The 21,834-nt window shown below is 44.1% G+C and overlaps 1 pseudogene across 1 annotated transcript in view; it reads right to left on the bottom strand.

Annotated features, from left to right (window-relative positions):
- Positions 1-590: 590 nt before the first annotated feature.
- LOC143283943 (sodium- and chloride-dependent glycine transporter 1-like) overlaps positions 591-21,834 on the bottom strand; it is a 43,395-nt pseudogene continuing 22,151 nt past the window's right edge. The window contains exons 4-15 of the transcript XR_013055468.1: positions 21,424-21,657; positions 20,489-20,672; positions 18,414-18,552; positions 17,195-17,329; positions 16,374-16,478; positions 15,711-15,835; positions 14,469-14,581; positions 12,271-12,402; positions 10,588-10,687; positions 8,907-9,007; positions 7,584-7,739; positions 591-4,906 (exon numbers count right to left, since the gene is read on the bottom strand). The product of XR_013055468.1 is annotated as a sodium- and chloride-dependent glycine transporter 1-like (transcript). The remainder of the gene's footprint in view (positions 4,907-7,583; positions 7,740-8,906; positions 9,008-10,587; positions 10,688-12,270; positions 12,403-14,468; positions 14,582-15,710; positions 15,836-16,373; positions 16,479-17,194; positions 17,330-18,413; positions 18,553-20,488; positions 20,673-21,423; positions 21,658-21,834) is intronic.

Genomic DNA, 21,834 nt, shown 5'->3' with positions numbered 1-21,834 from the left:
TGTGGACAAAGTGACAATTGGATACGGACACTCGTTTATGAATAAAATGAGAATGGTGTGTATTGGTGGTGGGTTGTTTCGGGGACAGAGCTGCCTTCTGTATTTTCGCTACGTCCCATATCCTCAAAATCTGCTGGGTTGTATTAGGTACTTTTGATGGGGTTTTTGTTTGTTTGTTGTTTTTTGTTGTTGTTGTTGTTGTTTTCTTTGTTTTTTGTTTTTGTTTTGTAATGTTATTATCATTAGTAGTATTTTTATGCATTTATCTTTTTCTTTTTTTCTTTTTTTCTCGAGGCCTGACAAAGCCTGATATTGTACTGATATTGTACCGGTTTACTTTTCCTGTGCAACAGAATTTGCGTTTTCTTCTATCTTGATGAGGAGGAGTGATGATGGGGTGATGACGGCGGGGTTTTGGGGGTCCATTTTCCTCTGGGACTACTGGATCCCGGCTGAAAGGTTCCGATACCTGCAGTGGTGGTCAGGAAATTGGAGCTAAAGATTCATCCAGGCGCGCGCAGTGTGTGTGTGTCTGTGTGCGCGTGCATGTTTTGACGGAAGCAAAACATGAACACAACTGAACACACGCATCATATCGTGTACGACTTTTATTTCCAGAAAAAAAATAAAATATCTTCCCGCATAAAATGTTTGCCCTTTAAATTTCATATCGTTCCAAACACAGCAGGTGCAAACTATTAAGCATATTAAACATTACTTTTTGAAACAAAACAACAACAAAAAACAACAACATAGGTTACGAAGGGAGTTTTGTGCGTTGTTCAACGAATATTTTCATGACACTGTGGTCTATGCTGAATTTAAATGTTCAGACCGTAGCGTAAAATCATTGCCCGGACAAAATTCCTTAATTTTCTGGTTAAGCATGGATTAATCTACGCACACACACACATAAACCTTTATAAAGTACACAACAGAATGAAGGCATAGATATTTACATATGTATCTGAAATGCCAGTTTTCAGATTCCTTCACAATATATATACATAGAAAATTATATATAAAGGGGGGGTCATTTAAAAAAAATTATTGAGCATTCGTCCACATTTTTTTGTTGTTTTTTGTTTTGTTTATTGGTTGATATTTTGTTTTGTTTTGTTTCTACTCAGGCAAGTAGAACTGGTAGCATAACTGGAAGATTTTAAGAAGGTAAATGTCTGACAATCTAACAGGAAGATTTACTTTTATTTTTCCCTCTGTTCTTGCCGAACAATCGAACAAGTTTCAGTTTGCGTGGTTTTGGCGGGTAGTCGTCACTTTCCACCACAGAGCCTCCTTGAAAGTTTTGTTCGCTTTGAGTTCATGTCCATTTGGAGTAAGTATCTAAAATACCACCCTGTTGACACGCTTTGTGTTTTCTCTGTTAATTTCAATATCGTTATATTATCAGCAAACTTGTCTGAGCCAAACGAAAAGGTCACACAGAAGTGAGATATTGGGCTTTTTTTCCTTATTCTTGACACTTTCAGCTAGCCATACCCCCCATTCGCCCCCCACACCCCCCCGTACCCCCTCCCCCCCCCTCCCATCCTATTGTGAACCACTTTTAACATCCTATTGTTAACTTTTAAACAACAGCACGACCTTTCCACGAAGATCTGTTCTCAATACTAACTCCCCTCTGTTAAAAAAAACCCAAACAAAAACAAAAACATTCCCCAGCGCTTTCACCAAGAAGAAATGTGTAACGCACGCGACGTCAGTCACAGTTTTTATCACGAGCATCTCTTAGCCAAATTTACTCTCCTCTCCCTCCCCACACCCCATCCCTGCCTACATTCTCTCTTCCCCCTCATTGTTTTATTCACTTTACAAGAAGGTTCACCAGTCATCCTGTTATAACGCTTTTTTTTCCCTTCCTTTATATAATTGCGTCTTTGAAAGGTTCTAAATGAAATCAGCAATATGGCCTTCAGTTGTGCAGAAACCAAACACATGGATTAATTATGATAAAAAAAAAGAAAAAGAAAGCTATAGAAGTGTGCATCTCCAGACTGATATAGTGTTGAAAGTCAATGAGCGGTTCACATAATACTTTTACGCCTTTCTTTTTGCTGGACATACCTGGAATGTTACTTGTTTATGGCCCAGTGACCACAAAGGGGCAGTTTCAGGGATGATATATGTATAGGGGAGGGTCATATTTAACTAAAACTATGGTAAAAGCCTCGATTTTATAGCAAATAAAAAATGAAATAATTTTTTTTTTAAAACATCACACCAGAAAACCAGACACAGAAGCAGATAAATATATCCACAAAAAATGATAATGTGGGAAAATGCGTAACCACAACACCGCATGAGGACTTGTGTCTTCTATATCTTAAGCTCAGCAGGTACAGTTGCTGGTTTAAATGGAAGTGCCATTCCAATAAAATCCATGCTATACCGATAGCGGCACAAAACTCGCATTTTACTTGCGCTGCTCTTCACTGGATGACGAAGTACTACAGTAGTATTTGAACAGCGTTGATCCTTTATACAGTTCAATATTTAACCATTTTCTTTTCAGTTGCTTTTCCGTTTGCAAACGTTTTAAGATTCTGAATAATTTCCGGTTCAAAAGCATCTTGTGAACAGTCAAAGTTCCGTGTTTGGTATGATCACGAGTGAGCTCGTGATTTAGATTGCCAAACACTCTAAGATGACGTTTGTTCATAAACTAATCGACACGTGCATGCATAACAATTTTGACCAAGTCGCTCCCTCTCACAACAAAACATAACCCCCACCCCCATCCGCACAAAACCAAACAAAAATCAATAATAAATGATTTGGGAAAAACAAAATAAAGTGTGAGCAAATTCGTAAACATGTGACATTAAAACTGATCTATATATGCCATCTGCTACCTAAACGTCAGTTAGAAAAGAAGATTAAAAAAACAAAACAATACAAAACACAGAACTCTAAAACGTGTGATCACTATTTTCAATGTATTTCTGTTCTGGCAAGAAATGGTAAACAATTGTGGTCAAAGACGTCAAAAGTCGCAATATACCTGCATTGTCTAATCATAAACGAAACTCAGAGAGAGACACACATACAGACAGAATGAGAGAGAGAAAGAAGAACATGTACATGTGCTAACATTTAGATTGTTATATACAAGCCTCACCGGCTATGACATGCTATATCATGTTTTCAGAATTTCACAAGCGTATAAAACAAAAAAGAAAACAAAGCAAGCTTTAAAAAAAAAAAAAAAAGAAGAAAGTTCTGAAAAACAGAACTTATAAAGGAATGATACATACTTTTAAAAAAAGGACAACTTACAAGCAATATCAAAATTTTCTTTCCGACCCGAAAGCAAATTGTCACAACTATGCAGTCCTGTCTGAGGGGAGTACATATTCATGAAACAGTTCCATTCTAGGGAATATCTCTGAAGTTTATATCTCAGCCATGCCAGGACTAAGTCTAGAGCTTCAAAACCACCAGCAGCACGTCCGGCGATGGTAGAGATATATATTGTGGTCAGTGAAACCCAACAAATGCCAAAGTCAAGAATACGACGACTGGTAACGCTGATTTGTAAACCATCTGTAATTTCTTTGAGCTGCCCTTGAAGAACTGAGTAAAATGCTGTGAAACGAAGGGAGCATCTGACAATAGCAACGACCAAAAAGCATTAAATGAAGTGTGTTTCGTCGTGAGTATCCAACATGTACATGTGTATTGGTCCAAGGAATGCGAGGTCACTGCCATTCTTGCAGTATATCCCAAAATTCAATGACATGTCATACACTTTTTTTCTCCTCTTCTTGTCTGACTGGAATGGTGAAGTATTGTCAATGCAAGTGAATTTGACAAGTATTGAAGTGTTCGTTTGCAAGTGTTGTGCGAAATGCGGAAACGCACACGGACACTGAAAGAAGATTGCTCAATTCATCCACGTCTGTCTGAGAAAGAAATGTCATGCAATTCCTGTACTTCCAGTCTTTTGTCCTGATTTTTGTCAACGTGTGTGACCATTGCAGTGTCTGTTTCTCGAATGTTAGCTGGTCTGTTTAATGATTTTGTTGTAAAAACCATCGAGAAATGACCGAATGACGTATTGCGCAATCCATCTTTTTTGTGCAGGATGGCCAGTGTCTGATGTTTATTTGTACTTGTCCTCGTTGCTCATGTCCCAACCCGCCACCACACAGAATGTGTCATGTTCTCAGTGGAACTTGAAGAGCAGTACACGCCACTAAGGAGCCACACAAGAAGTAGGTCATTGAAGCAAAAGTATCACAATCTAAGGAATGCTTCTTATTTTATTGATTTCTTTTATATAGATATACATTTGTCGACATTATCTAAGCAGTCCCTTCGTATTCTCACGGTTTATCACAAGCACTGCACTTCCCCCCATCCCATCCCTCAACAATGGGTCACAAACAGAAAAGAAAGAAAAGAAAAAAAAACAGCAATGACAAAAAACTATAACAAAGGCCTTGATTTGCAACAAAACAACAAAGAGTAAAGAAAGAAAACAAAACAGTCACGAGAACTCCACCCCACCTCACAACGAACATCTTCCCTCCAGCCTTTCGTCTCTTGTCTCTTCTTCTTTGCATGGGCTCTCCCCACCCACCCACCCCACCCCTCCCTCACCCCCTCCACACCCCTTTCCATCCACTATTGAGCATCACATTACGTCACAGACTCAATGGATGTCAGTGACAGTGACGGTGACCGGACACGGAATTGTCCACGTCACCAGTTACAGGCGTTCAGACTCCTTGACGTAGCCGGTGTTGTCGTAGCCGTTGGAGGCGGGGCCGTTGGCAGGATCGCCCTTCTCCGCTGTGAACGGGAGGATGGTGGGGGCGTAGCGGCCCGTGCGGTTCTCTGGGTCCGCCGGGCCCCAGGTGGGCAGGGGTTTGAAACACGCAGGCTGAAAAACAACAACCGCCGCAGCAGCACAGCATTGTATAGTGTGGTGGACTGTAGGTTGCAAAAGTGGACATTTCTAAATTCTCTTACACTTTAAAAACAACAACAAAAGAACACGCACTGCATGCACTGTTACCAGCTAAAGTGGGCATTCTTAATTCTTCTTCAATTGAACGACAGGATTCTATGGCGTATTGTAAACTATTTAAAAGTAATAAATAAATAAAATAAAATAAACACACGCAAACAAACAAAACCAGTGCATGCACTGTATTAGCAGCTAAAGTGGGAATTCTTAAACCTTCCATTGAACGACACCATGCATACTTTGTTTTTAAGCTGTAAGGCAGCATTGAATGTATGGTTTATTGTTAGTTGCAAAAGTGGGCATAATTTCTATTTCGTTAAGACATTATTGTGTGATGTGTTGTTAGTTAGGTGTAAACGTAAATATTCTAATGTTTCTTCCATTGAAAAAACAGCATAGCAGAGTGTCTGAGTGTGTATGTGTGTGTGCCTGAAATCTGATTGAATGACACAGGAAACGAATGATGAGCGCCCAGTGGTAGCCGTCAGTCGGCTCAACCCAGGCAGGCAGCCTGTAAAGCGCTTAGAGCTTGGTCTCCGACCGAGGATAGGCGCTATATAAGTATCCATATCAATCAATCACTCACTCACTCAATCTTGTTGGCTGGAAATTGGACATTCTAATTATTCTTCCATTCAAACAACATTCTGTGGCTGTGGTGTCTTCTTAGCTGCAAAAGCGTAAATTCTAATTTTTCTTCTACTGAAGAACAGCATTGTGTATTGTATTGTTAGCTGGCTGGAAAAGTGGACTTTCTATTTCTTTTCCCATTGAAAGACAGCATTATATGATGTCTCGTTAGCGGCAAAAGAGAACATTCTTAGTTCTCCATTTGAAAAACATGGTTCTGTGGCGCATTGTTAGCAACAGGTTTGGACATGTAATTGCTTCTTCCACTGAAAGACAACATTGTAAGAATGTTGTATTATTAGCTTAGGAAAATAATATTCTTTATTAGTCTTCCACTGAATTGTAAGGTGTCTTATTAGCTGCAAAAGTGGATGCTCAAATTCTTCTTCCATTAAAAGACGACACCGTATAGTGTGTCGTTAGCTGCAACGCTGACTGTCCTAAAACCCTCTTGGCCGAAAAAGTGGGGATGTAACTTGGGCAAGGCATTCTCCACTATAATCAAGTTCTAGCCCAGATAGTTGGGACAGCATTTGCTTCCTCTGCTGTTTTGATGGTCATAGTCGGACACGACTGACTGTCATATAAGTTGTATTTGTATTTGTATTACATTTTATCACAACAGATTTCTCTGTGTGAAATTCGGGCTGCTCTCCCCAGGGAGAGCGCGTCGCTACACTACAGCGCCACCCTTTATTTCTTTTCTTTTTTTTGTGTATTTTTTCATGCGTTGTTTTTTTTATTTGTTTATTTGTTTTTCCTATCGAAGTGGATTTTTCTACAGAATTTTGCCAGGAACAACCCTTTTGTAGCCGTGAGTTCTTTTACGCGCGCTAAGTGCATGCTGCAGACGGGACCTCGGTTTATCGTCTCATCCGAATGACTAGCGTCCATATCACCACTCAAGGTCTAGTGGAGTGGGAGAAAATATCGGCGGGTCAGCCGTGATTCGAACCAGCGCGCTCAGATTCTCTCGCTTCCTAGGCGGACGCGTTACCTCTAGGCCATCACTCCACATTAGCTCCAAGTTAGCTGCAAACGTGGACATTCTAATTCTTCTTCAAATGAAAGACAACCTTGCATTGAGTGTTGGTACCTGCAAAAGTGGAATTCTTAATACTCTTTCCATTGAGTCACAACATTGTATGATGTAGTGTTCGCGTTAAAAGTAGACATTTTAATCCTTCTATTTGATCACGCCTTATTTGCACGAAGGTGTGTCATCACAAGTCACTGGGAATGCTGATGTTTTTGACTGTTCACATTCATTATGAATTGTTTCTCTTGTTAACGATTTCTCTTTTACGAAGTCCATGAAGTGATTTTCTATAATTGTACTTAAATGCTGATTTCAAATATTCATCTTTTGATTCCAACCTCCTGAACCCGGGTTCCCCCCACTCACCACTACCCCCTCCACCCCCCCTGAACCCGGGTTCCCCCCACTCACCACCACCCCATCTCCAGCCCCCTGAACCCGGGTTCCCCCCACTCACCACTACCCCATCTCCAGCCCCCTGAACCCGGGTTCCCCCCACTCACCACTACCCCATCTCCAGCCCCCTGAACCCGGGTTCCCCCCACTCACCACAACCCCCTCCACCCCTACCCCTCCTCCACTCCTACCTTTTAAACGATGACATTCAAATGTAAAAATCAACACTTAAAAAAAAAATCTGCAATCACCAGTATGTGTGACGGGACATTGGAATTCCATCCACCCCATTCCACAGCAATCCAATGGCAGGAGAAACCCACTCTGATGGGTATACAAATGTCAATAAAAGAACGCACCCAAGGCCTGACTAAGCGCGTTGGGGTTATGCTGCAAGGCCTGGGATCTGCCCAGCAGATGTGGTGTAGCGTATGATTATGGGTTTGTCCGAACGCAGTGACGCCTCCTTGAGAAACTGAACTCTGAAACAGAACCCCAACAGGCAGAGTGGAAAAAGACACGTACCACGCCGTATCGGCACATCTGCACGAGGCCGACGATGAGGATTTCGGCGATGGGCACCGACACCATCAGCCAGCCCAGTCCTTGCACCCAGTCCTCAAACATGTAGCCGGCATAGCTGGCCTTGGTGTACTGTACCGCTCCGATGACGATGATGAACTGAAACAACAACGCCACCATTGCTCAATTCAGGCCCGACACTCAGATTATATCACAGATTGACTTCAGTTTATAGCTGGGCCAACAGCAAAGTGAGAGCCGCATTATCAATGGTCTGTCCAGTGCAATGGGAAGTCATTTACAGTTTAGTCTTTCGTGAAGGACTATGACTCTCAAACTAAGAGGTAAAATTGCACTGGCTCTTAGTGCTACAGCCTTGGGGGCTAGCTGGCTTTTGGGAACCTAAATCCCTGTTGGCCGAGAGAGTGGGGATGAAAACTTGGGCAAGACACTGTCCACTATGATTAAATTCTATCCTAGATAGTCGGGAAAGCAGTTAACTCCTCTGCTGTTCTGATGGTCAGTCCAGCACGACTGACTGCCGTACATATACATGCACGCATGGGGACAACAAATATTTACATTAAAACATTACTCATCGCCCAGCCGATCACAGTCATGAACCGTATCAGACTGAAAACACCGTCACTATCGATCCCGTGGAAACTCAAAAAGAATTAGATAATAAAATGAAATAAAATACTGCAAAAGAAAATCATTCACACGTACATACACATAAATACATGTCATGTTTCTTTCGTTGAACATTCCGTCATTTTTTTTCCCCACAGGATAAGACAAAGGAACATGGGCACAAATATAATCATACACAATACACATACCTGATTATCACAGCAGGTACACAAAACACACCAAAATGAATGCGGGCATCTCACACGTCTTAGACAGAAAAAAAAGAATACAACATACTGAAAAATATCCCATTATTCCAAGTCCAGAAAAAAGACCAGAAAACATTCAATGCTTTCAGGAGAATAAAGAAAACAACAACAACAACAACATATATGTAAGGGAATAATAATTAAGGGGGGAAAAGGACATTTCTAGCACAGAATTTCCAGAATAGGAAAAGTATACCATTTATTAACACACGTCACTGAGGCTGGCCGTACAATATCAAAGAGTGTGCGAATCGGGGATGTTCCGATATGGAGAGCGGACAGCGGTCTTGGGAAGTGATAGAATGGATGCAGGAGGCAGTGTGTAACAGCGGGGATACAAGTTGACAGGGTGTGATAGTGGGGGTGGGGGAGTAGGATATGAGGAGTAGGTGTGTGTGTGTGTGTGGGGGGGGGGTGTACTCACAGCAACAGCGATAGGTGTGATGACGAGCCAGGTGCTCAGCCAGTAGATGTTGGGCTTGTACCCGATCATCATCTCTACATCGTTGCAGAAGTTCCTGAAGCCTGCCAACACATCATCGGCGTTCTCGTCACCACCGCCATCATCACTACTACCACCATCATCACCACCACCGCCATCATCACCACTGCCACCACCATCATCACCACTACCACCATCATCATCACCACCACCGCCATCATCACCACCACCACCATCATCACCACTACCACCACAATCATCATTATCACCACCACCGCCATCATCACCACTACCACCATCATCACCACCATCATCACCACTACCACCACCATCATCACCACCACCACAATCATCATTATCACCACCGCCATCATCACCACTGCCACCATCATCATCACCACTACCACCATCATCACCACCACCGCCATCATCACCACTGCCACCATCATCACCACCATCATCACCACTACCACCACCATCATCACCACCACCACCACCATCACCACCACCACCACCACCATTACTACCGCCCACGCCATCATCAACACTACCACAATCATCATTATCACCACCACCACCGCCATCACCACCACCATTACTACCGCCCACGCCATCATCAGCACTACCACGATCATCATTACCACCACCACCATCATCACCACCACCACAATCATCTTTATCACCACCACCACCGCCATCACCATCACCAACAGCACCACAACCACCACCATCACCACCATCACCACCACCACCATTACTACCGCCCACGCCATGGTCATCCTAACTTCCGTTGGACTTCTTGACTCAAGATCCTACAAGCCCCGAAACAACTTGACCTCAAAGGGTGACGGCCGGTAGGTCATTCAGCTAAACTCTACTTCTTCAGGAAAAGAGGATTCGGAGAAAAAAAAAGTGCCCATCCTTGCAGGACTCCATTCCATGCAGTGTCTGTGGACGACCCTGTGCCTCAAGAATTGGGCTTCATCCCCACATGAAGACCCACGGCAGCAGATGGCCAGTCTGCCTACTACCCCGTCGGACACGACGGGAGAATCCAAAGAGAGACAAGAGACAGAGAGACAGACTTCTTTTATCGCTAACATGTTAGTTGAACCGATTCTCATCAGACAATGCATCTTACACCCGTAGCTTGACATGTCAAACCTTTGGATCTGAGAAACATATCTCTTTATTTTATTCTCTTTATTTTTGTTGATGTTGTTCATCATCAATGACAAAATATGTATTAAAAAAAAGAAGGAAAAAAAGCATAATGATGAGCAGTTTGGACTGTGTATGGCGTTTAACATTCCTAACAACGCTACAAGCTTATTAAGAAAATGTAAAGGTCAAATATGAACAGTAGTGCTCACTGTACTATACATTCTGGTACACACACACACACTCTCTCTCTCTCTGCCCCTACCCCTCCCCCCCTTACCTCCACCCTTTGATAAACAGATTGACATCACAGGAAATAAAAGTTTGGTTTGGGAACTGTTATTTACCTAGCGATACCTACGTTTACACGTGTGTGTGTGTGTGTGTGTGTGTGTGTGTGTGTGTGTGTGTGCGCGCGCGCGCGCGCGCATGCGTGCGTGCGTGAGTGGGTGCGTACATACTGATCAAAGAGAAAAGGAAAAGGAATAATAATGTCACTTACCATAGACATACATCAGACAGATGATTTCAGCCAGAGCCACAAACATGAGGTTGTAGCTGCCGCTGTACCAATCCATCAGAGTCAGCACCCACATGCCTCCCTGAAAACACACACATGCCTCCCTGAAAACACACACACATGCCTCCCTGAAAACACACACACATGCCTCCCTGAAAACACACACATGCCTCCCTGAAAACACACACACCCTCATGCCTCCCTGAAAACACACACAGGCCTCCCTGAAAACACACACATGCCTCCCTGAAAACACACACACCCTCATGCCTCCCTGAAAACACACACATGCCTCCCTGAAAACACACACACCCTCATGCCTCCCTGAAAACACACACAGGCCTCCCTGAAAACACACACATGCCTCCCTGAAAACACACACACATGCCTCCCTGAAAACACACACATGCCTCCCTGAAAACACACACACCCTCATGCCTCCCTGAAAACACACACAGGCCTCCCTGAAAACACAGGCCTCCCTGAAAACACACACACACATGCCTCCCTGAAAACACATGCCTCCCTGAAAACACACACACACGCCTCCCTGAAAACACATGCCTCTCTGAAAACACACACACACACACACACACACACACACACACACACACACACACACGCCTCCCTGAAAACACACACACACACATGCCTCCCTGAAAACACAGGCCTCCCTGAAAAAACATACACTTCTCCATGAAAAACACACGCACATGCCTCTCTGAAAATACACACATTTCTCCTTAAAAACACACACATGCACACATGCCTCCCTGAAAATACACACCCGTCTCCCTGATATATGGTTCCTTTAAAAAGACACACATGCCTCCCCCCAAAACACTACACACTTCTGCCTGTAAAAGGACACACACACACACACACACACACACACACACACACACACACACACGAGCGCGCGCACGCGCTTCCCTGAAAACACACACATACCTCCCTGAAAGCACAAAAATGGCTCTTTTTCTACACCTCCCGCAACTCTGTATCTGTCTCTTTCTTTCTCCACCTCTTCAACCCCCCCCCCCTCCCCCTGTCTCCAAATGTGTGTCAAGCTGACCTCTCTTTGTCTCTTCCCTCCCTCTCCCCCCTCTCTCTATTCTGCATCCAGTCTCTCTCCCTCCGCTCTGTCTCTTTCTTTCTTTCTCCCCTCTCTCTCTTTCTGTCTGTCTCTCTATCCCTCCCTCTCTCTCTATCCCAGTTGAGTGTGGGGCCACGGCCTAAATCTGAATAAACATTCATGTTTATGCTCTCTCTCTCTCTCTCTCTCTCTCTCTCTCTCTCTCTCTCTCTCAGTTTTCCTCTCCCTCCTTCTTCGTATCTCTTCATTCCTTACCTTCTTCCTTCCCTTTCTCCTTCACGCATATGCATACTATGTTATTTTGTGGAGAATTGTGTATTTTCTATGCCATTTATTTGTTCTTGTTGTTGTTGCCATGCGATGTGTATGTATTTTTTTTCCTACCGTTTTTTTTTTCATTCTTCTTATATTTCCTGGATTAGTTTATACGTTTGCTTTACGAGGGTAGGATGAATACAGGCCTTTTCCCTCGATAAAAAAAAAGTTGCGATTTCGATTTCTCTCCCCCCTCTCTCTTTATTTCTCCCCCCCCCCTCCTCCCTCTCTCTCCACAGGTGTGTCAAGCTGACCATGGTGGTCTGAGGGATGCCGAGGAGGAACCCCACAACACAGGTAAGGAAGGTGAAGAGCGCCTTTCTCTTCCGCAGCACGGTGGGGAACATGTCAGAGATGCCGCTGATCACCGTCTCCATCATCGCGAACTGTTCAAACACACACATACACACGAGTGAGTGAATGAGTGAGTGAGTGAGTGAGTGCGTGAGTGAGTGCGTGAGTGAGTGAGTTTGTTTAGTTAGTTAGCTAGTTATTAGTTTGTTTGTTTGTTTGTCTGTCTGCCTGTTTGTTTGTTTGTGTTTCTTTGCGTGTTTGTTTGTTTCTTTATATGTCTCTTTCTTTCTTTCTTTCTTCCTTCCTTCATTTATTTATTTGTCTATTTACTTACTTACATACTTACTTACCTACGTATAAAATCATTAATTCACCAATTTGTTGTTGCTTATAGCCCAGCCAAACACACAGGGCGATATCAGAGCTGAAAAGTAAATGTGGCCATTTTTTTTTTCGCCAGAGGATGAAAAAAAGATGTCCTGAACGTAAACTTTTTAAATTATTATTATTACAGAATAATCTTCTTCATCTTCTTCTTCATCTTCTTATTCTTCTCTGTGAAGGTTCATTGATGTGCCGCATAGAAGAACTGTTCAGATTCTCCCAAATCTGCCGGTAGTGTGTCAAAGCAGATTCTCCCTGTCCATTCGCAGTGTTGTCAGTCCATCAGTTTTCCTGTCTTCTTCTCCGTCTCTCCCTTAGCAGTTTCTTGGAGGGCTGTTTCAGCAAAGCCACTGGATCTTGTTACATAGCCATACCAACAGCAGGTCTTCATAATCATGGTCCAGTGTGCTGCTTGGTGGTTTGGTGCCCGTGTGTATTGGTGATGTGATCAATGTATCTGGTGTTCATTGTCTTGCGATGAAACCTCCTTTCCATGGCTTGAATTCTTTCAAAATCTGCCCCGAGGTTCCATGTTTTGCATGCTTACAGGAAGATGGAATAAACCGGTTCTGATCTTGTGTTGTCTTCAAGTGCGTCAGTCATGGTGCGTTCCAGGAACATTTTAAACGATGTTGGAGACAGAAGTCAGCCCTGAGGGACTCCAAGGAACCATTCTCCGATACCGTGTCAGTACTGTGCTGATCACTTGCTGGAGTATTTGTATTTCTTTTCATCACAACAGATTTCTCTGTGTGAAATTCGGGTTGCTCTCCCCAGGGAGAGCGCGTCGCTATACTATAGCGCCACCCTTTTTTGTGTGTGTGTGTGTATTTTTTCCTGCTTGCAGTTTTATTTGTTTTTCCTATCGAAGTGGATTTTCCTACCGAATTTTGCCAGGAACAACACTTTTGTTGCCGTGGGGTTTTTTTTACGTGCGCTAAGTGCATGCTGCACACGAGACCTCGGCTTATCGTCTCATCCGAATGACTAGCGTCCAGACCACCACTCAAGGTCTAGTGGAGCGGGATAAAATATAGACGGCTGAGCCGTGATTAGAACCAGCGCGCTCAGATTCTCTCGCTTCCTAGGCGGACGCGTTACCTCTAGGCCATCACTCCACTATTGTTGCTGGTTTGTGATGATAAACCTTTGCCCGAAGTTGAATTTGTTTCATTGTGGCCCATAGTACTGTAAACCAGACTCTGTCAAAAACCTTCTTGAAGTCTATAAAGATGTGGTAGAACTCCCTCTGGTGTTGAAGTTTGTTTTGTTTTTCTCGCAAAGGGCACGCATTTGTACTGGTGCACCCTTACCCGCGCACACCTAAACACCCACACGTGAACACAACATGTGTATACAAATCACATTATGCGAGCATGCATGAACACACAGCAAAGTTACGCCACACACACACACAGAGAGAGAGAGAGAGAGAGAGAGAGAGAGAGAGAGAGAGAGAGAAGAGAGAGAGAGAGAGAGAGAGAGAGAGAGAGAGAGAGAGAGAGAGAGAGAGAGAGAGAGAGAGAGAGAGAGAGAGAGAGAGAGAGCAGAAGCAGCAGGAGCAACAGCAGCAGCGACAAAACGACATTGCATTATCAACAAGGAATATAAGAACGACAATTAAAACTATCAAAAAAAACAACAACCCAAAAAACAAATAAATGAAGTAAATGAATGAATGAATAAACAGTATATGTATATATTTGAATAAATTAAAAATGTATAAATATAGACACGCCAAGAGGCAAACAGACAGACAGACACAGAGACTCACCTGACTGTCCAGCCCCAGAGTGAGAATCATGAAGAAGAAGAGGAATGCCCAGAGGGACTGGGCCGGCAGTTTGGTGATCCCATCCGGGTAGGCCACAAAGGCCAGGCCAGGGCCTGTGCGGTGACAGAATTGAGCCCATGGATTTGAAATCACAACACTCGTGAAGATGACATCACCGTCACCATCATCATAGGTTAAAATCAATAAGTTCCCATAACCTTTAACGTCCATCTGGGTTCCGAAGACATATCCACTGTGTCTTTTTTGTGTTTTAATGTATGATAGTCGTGCTGGACTATGACCATCAGAACAGTAGAGGAGCCAACTGCTGTCACGACTATTTGGGCTATAATTTGATTATATTGGAGAGTGTCTTGCCCAAGTTACATCCCCACTCTCTCGGCCACGAGAGTTTTAGGACGGTCCGCGTTAGGATGGTTCCCAAAGGCCAACTAGCCCCCAAGGCTGCAGCACTGAGAGCCAGTGCAATATTGCCTCCAGTTTGAGAGTCATAGTCCTTCACAAAATACTAAGCTGTAAATGATTTCCCATTGCAATGGAGAAACCGTTGATAATACAGCTCTCACTTTGCTGTTGGCCCAAATGTGAACATATGTCAATCTGTGATATAAGCTGAGTGTTGGGCCTAATCACTGTGCCTAGGTCTGGCATAAAGCGTATAGAGTTTCAAGAATATGTGCTATAGCAAGACGTCTTGATGAATGAACAAACAAATAAATAGAAAGGTAGGGCCCGATCCTCTCCTGTCGTTTTTACCTTCCCAATCTAAGTCAGAAACCGAACTCCGTCCACCTGGGTGGACTGAGGGAAATCGGAGTAAAGAGCCTTCCCCAAGGACACAGAACACAATGCCAAAACGTGGAATCAAACCCTGATCACTGGTGAACACTGGATCACAAGTCCAACGCCTAACCGATTCTGCCATGACACCTTCTGATTATTATCATCATCGTCATAAATTAGAATGACAGGCTGAGTGGTTAAAGCGTTGGACCCTCAATCTGAGGGCCCCGGGTTCGAATCTCAGTAACAGTGCCTGGTGGGTTGTGGGTGGATATTTTTCCGATCTCCCAGGTCAGCATATGTGCAGACCTGCTTGTGCCTGAACCCCCTTCGTGTGTATACGCAACACAACACAACACAACACAACACAACACAACACAACACAGTGCAGTGCAATGCAATGCAATGCAAAAAATCGAAGCCACCAAGGGAGCTCACCCGAATCGGCGACGTCACCGACATTCTGATTGGTGACGTAGGCCATGTGACCCAGCAGGGAGAAGATGGCGAAGCCAGCAAAGATGGACGTGCCACAGTTGATCAGCGCTACCAAAATGGCATCTCTGTCAGGAACACAGCACACAGCTTGTTACTGTGTGAGAGAGTGTGGTACCCGGGTGGGTGTGGATTTGTGTGTGTGTGTGTGTGTGTGTGTGTGTGTGTGTGTGTGTGTGTGTTAGAGAGTGGAGGGGGGCATGGCTGGGGTGTGGGTAGGGGTGGCGAGTGGGGTGTACGTGTTGTAATAACGTGTTTGTTTGACTTTGTGTACATATGTGTCTGTTTCTTTCTTTCTGAAAGTTACTCTAGTTGTTGCTTTGTTGTTGTTTTGTTTTTGTTTTTCGCTTAAAGTAACATTAAATGAGGAGGTAAAACGAAGCAAAACAAAAAGTAAAAAAAAAAACACACACACACACACACACAATATACTGTGGAGGAATACTACACGATACATGCATGTGAAGTGATACAGGCTAAAGTAAACGCTTGAAACTTTCTTCTTTTTTCTTTTTGAATTTTTAATTTTATTTTATGACTCGCTCACTCACTCTGTACCAGTAATCAGAAACGTTATCACGTTGAGGTCAACAACTGCACATTCACCTGTAGCAGTTGTTCTTGAACTTGTTGTAGCTGGCCATGGTCAGCAGGCCCCCAAAGCCCACCCCCAGGGAGTAGAAGATCTGAGTGGCCTGCATCTCCCCACACCTGTGGCCCAGTCACAGTCATCTTGTCAATCTTTGTCCTCGGTCAAATCAGCTCTCAAAACTCGTCTTTTCCACTGTTGTTACGATTAGTAGTTGTTGTTTTTTCCGCCCTGTGTGTCTGTCTGTGATTGTTGGTGGGTGGAGAGAGGAATGGGGCTGTATCAGTATGAATGCGTGGTGTGTGTGTGTGTGTGTGTGTGTGTGTGTGTGTGTGTGTGTGTGTGTGTGTGTGTGTGTGTGTGTGACCGGTTTATTTGTGATGCGTATAAGGAAATGAATTTCAAGGTATGAATACCACGCACTTTTAATAAGTGTTTATTTCTGTTATTGAACCTACTACGATATATGTTTCAAGATGATATATTTTCTTTAAGTAATGTTTGAAACATTCTAACCATCGTTATCGAGAAGAATCGAGAATAGTTAACCCTTTGACCCCCGTTGAGGTATAGAGGATATATAAGGCAACGACATTGGTATTATACACCCCAAAAACTTAAATCTAAACAACACATAAAACAACGAAATTAGTGACAAAAACAGCGGTCACATTATTCCACTTAAATGTGCATGCATTCTAATTTTAGTTAATCTGCATTTGTGTGTGTGTGTGTGTGTGTGTGTGTGTGTGTGTGTGTGTGTGTGTGTGTGTGTGTGTGTGTGTGTGTGTGTGTGTGTGTGTGTGCTTTTAACCAAATGAATTATTTCTTTCCGTACCTTTGCCGTGGCGAGCTTGTCCCAGTCCGGGATGACGTAGAACTTGATGCCGTCCAGATGTCCGTCCAACGTCACACCACGCACCAGCAGCACGATCAGGATGACGTAAGGGAAGGTAGCTGTGAAGTACACCACCTGACACCACACACACCACACGGTCAACATATGTATACACCGCAGGGCCAACACATCATACACCACACGGTCAACACATCATACACCACACGGTCAACACATACATACACCACAGGGGCAACACATACATACACCACAGGGGCAACACATGTACACATCACACGGTCAACACATGTACACACCACATGGTCAACACATGTACACACCACAGGGTCAACACATGTACACATCACACGGTCAACACATGTACACACCACATGGTCACACATGTACACACCACAGGGCAACACATTACACATCACACGGTAACACATGTACACACCACATGTCCCCCAACACATTTTCATGTATGCATCACATGTCAACACATTACACATCACATGGACAACACATTACACATCACAACAACGTCCAACACATGTACACACCACTGGTCACACATGTACACATCACATGGTAAAACACATGTAATACATACATGTCAGCACTGTACACCAACACTCGGCGCAACACGTGAACACATCACATGTCATCACGTGTACACAACACACGGTCAACACGTGTACACATCACATGTCAACACATGTACACATCACATGTCAACACGTGTACACAACACACGGTCAACACATGTACTCATCACATGATCAACACATATGCACACTACATTGTTAACAATGTACACACCAAATGATAGATTAAGATGAGGAGGAAGAAGAAGAAGAAGTACAACAACAACAATAAGAAGACCAAAAAAAACAAACAAAAAAACACCAAGACCACAAACGCCAAGATTAAAAACAAGAACAATCTCAAGACGAAGTTCAAGAACATATCCAGTACACAAGATACAATAATACTTTTTTTTTTTATCTCCAAAAGAGAAAAAAAAATGTTGACATGCTTGCTGATAAAAAGGCGACATCAAAGGATTTTTTTTAAGGCATTATCCACAGTACAACACAAGGATCTGTCTCCCTTTCCCCCCACCCCCTCAATCACCACCACAGCCGAGTCCCCCCCCCTCCCCCCCTCCCCCATGCCCCCCACCCCCAGGCCACAGCTCCCCGCCCCCCTTCCTCACCTTGCCCGAAGACTTGACCCCTTTCATGAGGCAGAAGAAGATGAGGATCCAGGCCAGAGCCAGCGTCAGGATGATCTTGAGGGAGATGCCCCCCAGGCTGCCCATGTCATCCGCTTCGTTTATCCGCAGCACGTAGTTGCTGCCAAAGACAACACAGCGACACCGTGTAGCAGAGCACAGCTGACGTCACAGACGGAGAAGAAAGCGCTCTGCTGGTGTGTGTGTGTGTGTGTGTGTGTGTGTGTGTGTGTGTGTGTGTGTGTGTGTGTGTGTGTGTGTGTGTGTAGGAATATTCATCGGTGATTTGTTGCGTATGATTTACAGGTGGAAGAATTCACCGTGGCAAAATCGGTCAGGCGTTGAACTTCTGTATTGTATTGTATTGTATTGTATTGTATTACTCTTGTGTCACAGTAAATTTCTCTCGTGTGAAAATCGGGTTCTTCCCAAAGGAGAGCATGTCGCTACACTGAGAGCGCCACACTTTTTTTTTCTTTTTTTTCTTTTTTTTTTCTCTTCCTTTTTTTTATTTTTAATTTTTTAAAAAATGTTTTCCTGTCTGCAATTTTATTTGTTTTCCTATCGAAGTGGATGTTTCTACAGAATTTTGCCAAGGGACAACCCTTTTGTCGCCGTGGGTTCTTTTACGTGCGCTAAGTACACGCTGCGCACGGGACATCGGTTTATCATCTCATCCGAATGACTAGCGTCCAGATCACCACTCAAGATCTAGTCGAGGGGGAGGTGGAGAGGTTGGGGGGGGGGGGGGGAGGGAGAAAGTGCTGGTGATTGTGGGATTGGAACCAGTGCGCTCAGATTCTCTCGCTTCCCAGGCTGACGTGTTACCACTAGGCCTACACCCTGCACTCTGATCCAGTGTTCCGCCACTGGTCAGGGCTGGAGGTCACGTTTCGGCATGGTGTTGTGTCCATGGGAAAGGCGCTTTACTCCGATTCTGCTGCGAGCAATCATTCATTCAACAGACAATGCAAACATAATGATAATCGTTTTGGTCACTACCCGACTCGGTTATTAAGCGGGTGAAGTGGTCTCGAAAGACACCGTGTTGTTGTTGTTGGTGGTGGTGTTTTCTTTTTTCCAGTGCTCCACTTCTGTTTCTTCTTTGGGAGGAGAAGTGCGGGGTGAGGAAGCTTCGGGCGGAATGACTGGGTAAGGGGACTTAAATATTGTGTGAGGTGAACTTGAAAGTCACCGTTTTGTACACACTTGTTTATAATACAGCATGAATCCCGTGATGGTCACTTGCTCACACGAAAAGTTTGCATTTTGCTTCAGAGCTTCTCTTTACATTGTTCGTCTGCTGTCTACTGAAATACCATTGTTGTATTTTTTGTATTTTTTTTTTTACAGCTCACCTCCCCCACACTCCCAGAATACCTTGAGAAATAAAACCAATCGTTCTGAAGTTCACTGTCTCCAGCTAAGAGTGAGAGAGAGAGAGAGACGGAGACAGACAGACATACAGACAGAGATCGAACTCTTTAATGACTAAACCAGTCTGTCCGTGTCAATGGGATACAGGGGGGTGGGGGTGGGGGATTGTCCTGACTGCTTGAAACGTAAATGCTTACAATGTTTCACTATTATCATGCATGGTTGCACACACGAGAGAGAGAGAGAGAGAGAGAGAGAGAGAGAGAGAGAGAGAGAGAGAGAGAACTCAGAAATATTTTACTGCAAGGCCACCGGCCTGTTTGCAAAGGGGGTACATACATACATTTAAGACACACAAAATTCTAAAAATAAAAGGGGGAAGGGACACAACATTTCTTAACTGAAAAGTAGAAAAATAAAGATTTTAGTTCGTAACAGTTCCTGCAATTACTTTTTTCTTTTTACGATTGAGAGAGAGAGAGAGAGAGAGAGAGAGTCGCTTCAGACGCTTGAGAGAAAGAGAGAACACCACCACCACCACCACAACCACCACCATCACCACCAACAACAAAAACAATAAACACAAAAACTATTGCTGAGGAAGAAGAAGAAGGAGGAGGAGAAGAAGAAGAAGCAAACTTTGAAAAAAAAAAAAGAAGAAAAAATAAAGGCAAACCCACCTCAGAAACTTGGAGGCCGGGCTGACGAAGGACTTCTTGCAGTCGTCGAAGAGTTTGTGGACCTTGTGGGTGATGTTGAGGTCCCCGTAGCCAGTCAACGTTTCATTGAACGCGAGCGACAGGTTGCCCATGATGTTGCCATCGTTGGTTGCCTTGTCTACGATGCAGGTGACGTTGTACACATCTGTCACAGAGAGGGGAACACGATCCGCTTTGACACAGCTAACTTCCTCGACGAAATGCTCGAACGAACGGTAAAGTCCATGTTAAAATGATTTTGGGGAATGTTTGGGAAGGGTGGGAAGGGGTGGTGGTTGGAGGAAGGTTCGGGGGAGGGGGGGGAGGAGGGGGTTTGGGGGGGGGAGGGGGGGCGGGGCGACTGATCAGACACTTTTTTTTTCTCTTTTCTTTTTTTTTTCTTTTTTTTTTTTTTTGCTGCACCATCATCTGCACCGTTTCAGTGGCATTACTCCCACGCCGCTCATTTTAGATTCCCCCATACACGGCCACACCCGGGTTCGTCCGTCAAAGTTCCAGCGTCGCAGTCCGCAGGGAACCATCGATGTTAGGTCGCCAGGAGGCCACACACCAGAGGAGACCCTGCACTGCTGCCGAGTCTCTTAGGTGGTGTATCTCTGTTCTTTAAGTTAATATATAAACTTCAGTGTGAACAACTGAATTGTTTTTTTTTTTTTTTCTGGAATCAAAATAAAAGTGCTCCAATACATATTTCTAGGCATAACTGAATCTTAAAAAGGAGAGAGACTATTGTTATATATATACATATTATATATATATATATATATATATATATATATATATATATATATATATATCTGTAACACACGCTCGTGCTGCAATACAACACTTGCCCCTCCCACCACCCACTACCCCCCACCCTCATCCCCACCCCACACTCCAACACACACTCTTACCATTGAGGGCCTTCATGCCTTCCGTATCGTTCATGCCGGCGAACATAGGGTAGGGCGTGTCCCGACAGATGGTGCCGGTGGTGTCGTTGGCCCAGGGGGCGTTGCAGTTGGCCCAGGGGAGGTCGGTGTCGAGGTTGACAAAGGCCACGAACATGTAGTAGATGGCGTAGGTGATGATGACGTTGTAGTAGATGCTGACCACGCCGCTGATGGTGCACATAGCGAAGCCGATGCCTGTAAGTAGGAGGAGGAAGAGGAAGAGGAGAAAGGAGGAAGAGGAAGAGGAGAAAAGGAGTAGGAGGAGAAAGAGAATGAGGAGAACAGAAGAAGAAGAAAATGAAGAAAGAGAATGATGAGGAAGAGGAGCAAAGGAGGAGGAGAGGAGGACGAGGAAGGGGAGGAGGAGGAAGA

Source organism: Babylonia areolata, chromosome 7 (genome assembly GCF_041734735.1).
Source record: "Babylonia areolata isolate BAREFJ2019XMU chromosome 7, ASM4173473v1, whole genome shotgun sequence".
NCBI lineage: Eukaryota > Metazoa > Mollusca > Gastropoda > Neogastropoda > Buccinidae > Babylonia > Babylonia areolata.
This window is presented reverse-complemented; position numbering and strand designations above follow the sequence as displayed.